Source organism: Ruditapes philippinarum, unplaced genomic scaffold, assembly GCF_026571515.1.
Source record: "Ruditapes philippinarum isolate M1 unplaced genomic scaffold, ASM2657151v2 ctg627_1_1_1_1, whole genome shotgun sequence".
Lineage (NCBI taxonomy): Eukaryota > Metazoa > Mollusca > Bivalvia > Venerida > Veneridae > Ruditapes > Ruditapes philippinarum.
In genome coordinates this window covers 390,699-399,421 of record NW_026854864.1, presented here as the reverse complement: position 1 = coordinate 399,421, position 8,723 = coordinate 390,699, and positions in this window count along the sequence as shown.

The following is an 8,723-nucleotide window of genomic DNA, read 5'->3' as shown; positions in this document are numbered from 1 at the left end:
TCTTAAAACTATAAAAGAGCCCCAGATGCTTGTAATAAAATTTGAGTTGACAAAAAATACCTGTCAATAGGTCTAGATGATGGTTATAAGTCTGATTCATGCTAAACAATTAATGACAATATCAGTGAACATTACTGATTAACATTTTTTTTTTAAGTTCTCGGCAGACATGCCAGCACCAATAAATAAAGAGCATTTAGGCAAGGTAAATATACATGCAGTCAGGTGATAGACTGAGTTTCGTATCAAAATTCCTTAAATATAATAATAGAGGAATAGATGGTTCAAGCTGGACAAGTATAACTTAAGCATGCCATGGTGAGGTAAGGTTGTTAAAACAAGATTGCATTTGAGAAAATGCTATGCCACCGCATTAATACAACACTCAATAGAAGTGTAGGAACAAATACTGTTGAAGAACGGGTCTTTTATTAACTTTGTATATTATTGTCTGGATGAGTCGGTACCAATGCAAAACCAACGTATTACTATAAACTGCTAGCATTCCCTTGCAGAAAGATAAGCAGACGACAGCCTAAATTTCATGACTACATCAAAGGACAACACAGTAAGACACTTTGTAAAAATCTAGGTCAGCTGATATCAAAGTTCACTTTACATCTTAATCTGTGCACATGGTTCAAATTTCATAGCTGTACATCAAAAGACAAGAAAGTAAGTCACATAATCAAAATCTAGGTCACTTGATATAAAAGTTCAGTTTTACAACTAAAACTGTGCACATGGTCAAAATTTCATTACTGTACATCAAAGGACAAGGAAGTAGGTCACTGTCCCCTTGGGCAAGGCAAAATTTTGACCCAAGGGTTTAATTCAAACAATCTTGATACAGGTCCACCAAACAACATTTCAAGTCATAAATTTAAGCTGTAGCTTTCTCCCATTCAGAAAACATTTGTTTTATTTTCTGTTTTTATTATGTGATATAATGAAAATCACTGCCCCCAGGCAGGGCCGATTTTGACACCAGGGGAAAAATTTGAACAACTTGGGTAGAGGACCTACAGATGATATTATATAGCAAACATCAAAGCTCTATGCCTTGTACCTTCAGACAAAAATAGTTTTTATTTTGTTTTTACTATATGTACATAATGAAAATCAATGAACCCGGGGCGGAACCAATTTTGACCCCAGGGCTATAATTTGAACAATCTAAGTAGAGGTTCACTTCCCAAAGTCTCATGTCATAAATTTAACCTCTAGCCTTTGTCAATTCAGAGAAGTAGATTTTTCAAGTTTTTACTTTATACATATAAGGAAAACTATCGCCTCTAGGGCAGGGCAATTTTTCACTAGCGGCATAATTAAAACAACTTTAGTAGAGAACCCATAGATGATATTATGTACCAAAATCAAAGCTCTAAGCCTTGTACCTTCAGACAAGAAGATTTTTTAATTTTTTACTATATGTACATAGTGAAAATCAAATACCCCTGGGGGTGGGGCCAATTTTGACACCAGGACTATAATTTGTACAATCTTGCTAGAGGTTCAATACTTAATGTTTCATGCAAAATATCTTAACTCTAGCCTTTGTTAATTTAGAGAAGATGATTTTTTAAGTTTTTACTATACACATATAAGGAAAACCTATGGCCCCCGGGGCGGGGCTAATTTTGACACAAGAGGCAAAATTTCAACAACTTTGGTAGAGTACCTATAGATGATATCATTTAACAAATATTAAAGCTCTAAACCTTGTACCTTCAAACAATAAGATTTTTTGATTTTTTACTATATGTATATATTGGAAATCAATGACCCCCGTGGCATGGGCAATTTTGACCCCAGGGCTATAATTTGAAAAATCTTGCTAGAGGTTCACTATACAATGTTTCATGCAAAATATCTAACCTCTAGCATTTGTCAATTGCTAGAAGAAATTTTTTTAAAGTTTTTACTGTAAGTTTTTACAATATACATATAAAGAAAACCAATGACCCCCGGGGCGGGCCCTATTTTGACCCCAAGGCTATAATTTGAACAATCTTGCTAGAGGTTCAATACACAATGCCTTATCCAAAATATCTAAGCTCTAGGTGGGTCTTTACAAGAAGGTATTTTAAGTTTTTACTATATGTACATATAGTGAAATGCAATGACCCCCCGGGCGGGGCCGATTTTGACCCCAGGGCTATAATTTGAACAATCTTAGTAAGGGTCTACAAGACAATGCCTTATGCAAAATATCTAAGCTCTGGGCCTTTTGGATCTTTACAAGAAGGTATTTTAAGTTTTTACTATATGTACATATAGTGAAATTCAATGACCCCCCGGGCGGGGCCGATTTTGACTCCAGGGCTATAATTTGAACAATCTTAGTAAGTGTCTACAAGACAATGCCTTGTGCAAAATATCTAAGCTCTGGGCCTTTTGGGTCTTTACAAGAAGGTATTTTAAGTTTTTACTATATGTACATATAGTGAAAATCAATGACCCCTGGGGCGGGGCCGATTTTGACCCCAGGGCTATAATTTGAACAATCTTAGTAAGGGTCTACAAGACAATGCCTTATGCAAAATATCTAAGCTCTGGGCCTTTTGGATCTTTACAAGAAGGTATTTAAAGTTTTTACTATATGTACATATAGTGAAATTCAATGACCCCCCGGGCGGGCCGATTTTGACCCCAGGGCTATAATTTGAACAATCTTAGTAAGTGTCTACAAGACAATGCCTTATGCAAAATATCTAAGCTCTGGGCCTTTTGGGTCTTTACAAGAAGGTATTTTAAGTTTTTACTATATGTACTTATAGTGAAAATCAATGACCCCCGGGGCGGGGCCGATTTTGACCCCAGGGCTATAATTTGAACAATCTTGGTAGAGGTCTACCAGACAATGCCTTATGCAAAATATCTAAGCTCTAGGCCTTCTGGGTCTTTACAAGAAGATTTTTTAAATTTATTCTTATAATTCCTTTTGGTTGCCATGGCAACCAGATTTCTGCATGGAATGAAATTCTTTGAACAACTTTGGGAGCCCTTCACCCAAGGATCAATCCTGCCAAGTTTGGTTGAAATTGGACAAGTGGTTTTTCACAAGAAGATCTTTTAAGTTCACTATATAATCTATATAACACACACACACACAAACAAACAAACACACACACACACACACACACACACACACAGGTGAATCGCTATATGCCACCGCATCGCAGATGCTGCGGTGGCATAAAAAACACAATAAATTATGCTTGTTAATTTAATTCTAATTTGTTTACAGTAAGCATATTATTAAGATGAGATAAGTGAATTTTTAATGATATGTAGCATATTGTCAATATTGTCACTTTAATAAAGCAACTTTGTTTTTTTTTTTCTCTTTTTTTTGATGAACAGTGAATTGGTAAAAATTATTTCATATAAAAACAAGAGCCCGGTTTGAGCCGGATGATGCTCCCCGAATAGGTTTTGGACACAGGAAAGTACACCTCTTGTAGTTTCAGAGTTATGTCCGTGGAAAAAGTTCAAAGTGCAATAATTCTAAAATTAGGCAAGGCAGAGTTACAGTTCTTTGCACTGCACTTCTAATCAATGTGATCTATCAACCTACAAAGTTTCTTGATGATATCTCTTATGATTTCCGAGTTATGTCCTGGACAATTCAAAAAGTAAAAATAAACAAAGGGCAATTACTCCAGAATTAGGCAAGGTAGAGTTATGATTCTTGTGCACTGCACATCTACCCATTGAGATTTATCTACCTACAAAGTTTCATGTTGATATCTCTTATAGTTTTACAACTATGTCCTGGATAAGATTTTTCTAAAAGGGGAGATTATTCAAAAATAAGGGTTAACAGAGTTATGGTTCTTTTGCACTGCACCTCTACTCAATGAGATCTATCTACCTACAATGTTTCATGTTGATATCTCTTATAGTTTTAGAGTTATGCCCCGGACAAGATTTTTCTATAAGGGGAGATAATTCAAAAACCAGGCAAAATAGAGTTATGGTTCTTTGACACTGCACTCCCCCTCGATGCCCTCTACCACTGTATAAAGTTTCAACAAATTATCTCCAAGGGTTTTCAAGTTATGTTCCGGACAAAGTTCAAGTTCAAAGTATTAAAATAAACAAAGGGCAATAACTCCAAAATTAGGACAAAAAGAGTTATTGTTCTTATGCACTGCACATCTACGCATTGAGATCTATTCACCTACAAAGTTTCATGTTGATATCTCTTATAGTTTTAGAGTTATGCCCCGGACAAGATTTTTCTATAAGGGGAGATAATTCAAAAACCAGGCAAAAAAGAGTTATGGTTCTTTGACACTGCACCCCCCCTCAATGCCCTCTACCACTGTATGAAGTTTCAACAAATTATCTCCAAGGGTTTTCAAGTTATGTTCCGGACAAAGTTCAAAGTATTAAAATTAACAAAGGGCAATAATTCCAAAATTAGGATGAAAAGAGTTATTGTTCTTATGCACTGCACATCTACCCATTGAGATCTATTCACCTACAAAGTTTCATGTTGATATCTCTTATAGCTTTAGAGTTATGCCCCGGACAAGATTTTTCTATAAGGGGAGATAATTCAAAAACCGGGCAAAATAGAGTTATGGTTCTTTGACACTGCACTCCCCCTCGATGCCCTCTACCACTGTATGAAGTTTCAACAAATTATCTCCAAGGGTTTTCAAGTTATGCTCCGGACAAGACAACGGACGGACAGACGGACAGACGGACGGACGGACGGACAGACGGACAAGGCGCCGACTATATGCTCCCCCGAAATTTTTCGGGGAGCATAAAAAAAGAGTGTTATATTTTTCAATTACTTCATCTTTCTACATAATTATTGTACATGTACTGGTATATATCTTTATTGAAAAAGGAAAAAATGAGATTTTTACTTTCCATCATTACAACAAGAATTTCTGTTTTACATTTTGCTGCAATTGTTAACAATTAAGTCTATCAATTGATAAATTTAACATCCTTTAACTTGATATTAATTATCAAAGCAGTGATATAAATTTGTCCATTCAATGAATCTTGTGATAATAAAAATTCATTAGAGATAATTTATGGATGAGTCATGCTTTGGTTCAAACCAAATACAAAAAAATAATGTTTTGTGACTCATGATTAAAAATAGCAAATGAAAGAAACCATTGAAATAATGTTTAACAAGTTAATAAATTGCTAAACCCTATATAAATAGTTAAATTTTCATCTTTGTTAATTGGCAAATAGTTAAATAAATTAATTTACAGTAAATGTAAAGATTCTTAAATCTACTTTATTTGTTTACAGTTGCCCATTATTTTAGGTTCCCATCAATATTGGATTTAAATAATTTAGAAAGGTATCTTACATTTTTTAAATAACCCACTGAATAAGATGATGTAAAGAATCGGCAATCTCCTGGATTAGACCCCTATGTATATTTCAGTAATAAAACTTGTATATAATACACTTATGAAAACGGAATGAGCCTTATATATACTCCTGGTTTAGACCCCGGGGTCTAATCCAGGATATAGCCAAAGAATCAATGCATCAATGCAATGTAATGTAACAGTGGATGATTCATCTTTACATCAGATATCATCATTGTGTTCATCATAGTGCTTATTTAATGGTAAATATGTGTACTAAAGAAACAGGTTTTGCATAATGATTATGAAAAAAGCATGTAGATCTATCAAATATATTTAACTTTCACTTTTAACTTTCAAAATGGCCTTGGCATTGCACCTGTATGACCACCTCTGAAAAAATAATGATTAAGAAAGTAGAAAAATAGTAAACTTACTGACTCTATATCGACCGGTTTTGGGAAGGGGTTTCTCTTTTTCCTTGGCGGTGATATTCTAATCTCAGGAGCAACGTGAAACATGTTAAATTAAATATATTTCAGCTTATTTTCATTATTCCAATCAAGGTCAATATTCAGCTGTCTGCTATAGACTGGATTTGGAATCGATATAATTTCGCTGAGCCAGTCCGTACTTGGACGAGTTCGATTGCAAACTCCGAGCACTACAGGGGAGATCACTGCGTGGGAGTGGTTCAAGGTACGACACCACTATTTATGTAAATTTGGCTCCTCTTAAATCGTGGTTTTAAAACCTTTGAAACCAAAAGAAAAACAATAAACTAAGGTACAAAAAATGTTACCAGCTGTCAGAGCTGCATTACTGGTACTGGTACTGCAGTACGTACTGCAGCGATTTTGCAAGTACTGGTACTGATACTGAATTACTCTTACAAAATTTTGCTACTACTGGTACTGGTACTGCATTACTGTCTTAAAAAGTGGTACTGCTACTGCATTACCCAGTACTTTTGGTTTTGATAAAAATTTAAAATAACATCAATTTTTCTCATAAAATAAAGCTGTAAATTACATTAACTATATTTTATTTTTGTGAAAAAGTAAGTTATCAAATCTAAAGATAATTTGCTGCAATATTCCTTCAAATGTTAACATAGTATTCATTAAAAAGACATTATAAAAAGCACCAACTTTAAGTAAAAATTAAATTAAGATAAACAGACTCAATAACTCTTTACCCTAAAATATCCTTATTAAATCTTTTATTACTTTGTATTTACTAGTAAAAGAGCAAAATAAACACTAATTAATTTCTTCTATTCTAAAAAATCCCATTTCAAGTGAAAAAAGTGATTGTTTAGCACCATAAAAAGTTGTTATTTACTTTGGTATAAATTGAACAGAGGTGTGAAGGTGTGAAAGGCAACAAAAGACTGTTGTGTTTTAAATGAAAGATGTTTGCATTGTATTTATACAGTTGACTGGTTACTAAACAATTTAGATATGACATGAATATATGTTGTAAATATTGTTTGTAAAAAGTATGTTAAAACTATAAAATTGTAAATATGTTATGTTAACTTTAAAGCAGCACGCCTCCAGATTCATCCTAATTTTCATGAAAATTTTGAAAATGTATTTAAAGGTAAAATATTGTTAAACGAACAAAGAAATTACTTGACACATTACAATCGGCACTTAAAATCCACGTAAATTACCAAAAAGAGGTCAAAACATGCATAAATAGCCCCTACTGCGTTAGTAACGCAGTATAAATATAGTGATAAATACTACAAAATACAGTCATTAATTGCACATAAGATATAAATTATCACTTGAATCTTTAATTTGTTTACTTTTCTCAAAGTTTTAGTAATTGTTTTCCAAGTTTGATTTTCTTGAAATATTTTTAGTCATCTGGAGGCATGCAGCTTTAAAGTAAATTATGATTTTATTTCTTTGCTGAATAATATTTGCAATTATTTGTTTGACACTGTATTTATTCAAACTTTGATGAATATATAAAAGTAATGGTACTGATACTTAATTACTTCACCAAAAAAAGTACTGGTACTGCAGTACCGAGCTAAAATCTAGTACTGGTACTGGTAATGGTACTGCATAATTTGCCAAGTACTGGTACTGGTACTTAAGTACTACACCCTTAGTACTGATGCAGCTCTGCCAGCTGTATTATGTCATCATTTAAATTGCAATAAGTGGTTATGTAATGCTGCAATATTACGTTTTCACTTTAAAAACAACTTAATTTTTTTATTGATCAGTATTTTTAAATATTCTAATTATCTTTACCTTTGTAATGCAAAATTATGTTTGCAAAGATTTAAATAGCGCAAAGAACATTTGAAATTCTAGACGTACGCACACATTGTATCAGACAATTATGATTTTTCTACAGAAATGAGTAGGCCTTATTTTAATACTGTTCTGTTTTACAATTTAAAATATACAGTATATATAGCCTGAAGCCGTAAATTTTGATTAAAAAAAATATATTTTTGAAATCATAAAAAAGCTATATATCTGGATAAAATATTTGTGATCTTTTGTTTTGATTTTGCTTTTGTATTGTTGTTTTTTGCTTATCTTTCCAGCATAACTCAAGCTAGCTGTTAAATGAGTTCAACTAATGACTTACATGTTTAATACCTTCTGTCTTTGTGTAGTCTGATAACCCATAGTCTTTCATATTTAAATTATATATAAAAAATGTATGTTTTTTTCAGTATTTTTATTTATTTATTTATTTAAATAATTCATTAAATTTTTAATTGTTTACTCGGTATATTATTGAACTTTAAGTAAATTTTTAGATACTAGACATTGCTAGTGATGTAGATTTGGGTAAACTATCATTTTTAGTTTTTTAGCATATGATTCGTTTTTATAAATATATCCTAAAATGTCTATTTTATGCATGTGATGTATATATATGTCTAATCATTTTTATTGTAGCTGTTTTATCTTTGTTGATCTTATACTTTATGTTATATACAGTCGGTTATAAAAGCTCCTAGAGCTTATGTTGTACTGTTGAAAACTTGCCGAATTGAAATAAAACTTATCTTATCTTATCTTATCTTAAAAACATGTACACTTCATACTATTATCGTATGATGACGATGTGACTTATTGGGTATGTAGACCTAGCTAATGTTTCTTCCACCAGCGTACACCTCTACTGAACACTAAGATACAAATAACTGCCCATTGAGGTGTCAAAAACATAGAATTTTCAGATCTTTTCTTACACACATGGCAATTTATGCAAATTACAACTCTGGACTTACTATAAACGTATTATTGTATGGATCCATATCTATGCTTTTTCACTAAACTTCTTTTTTTTTTTACTTTTGCCAGAGATGTACAGATAACGCGTATATCT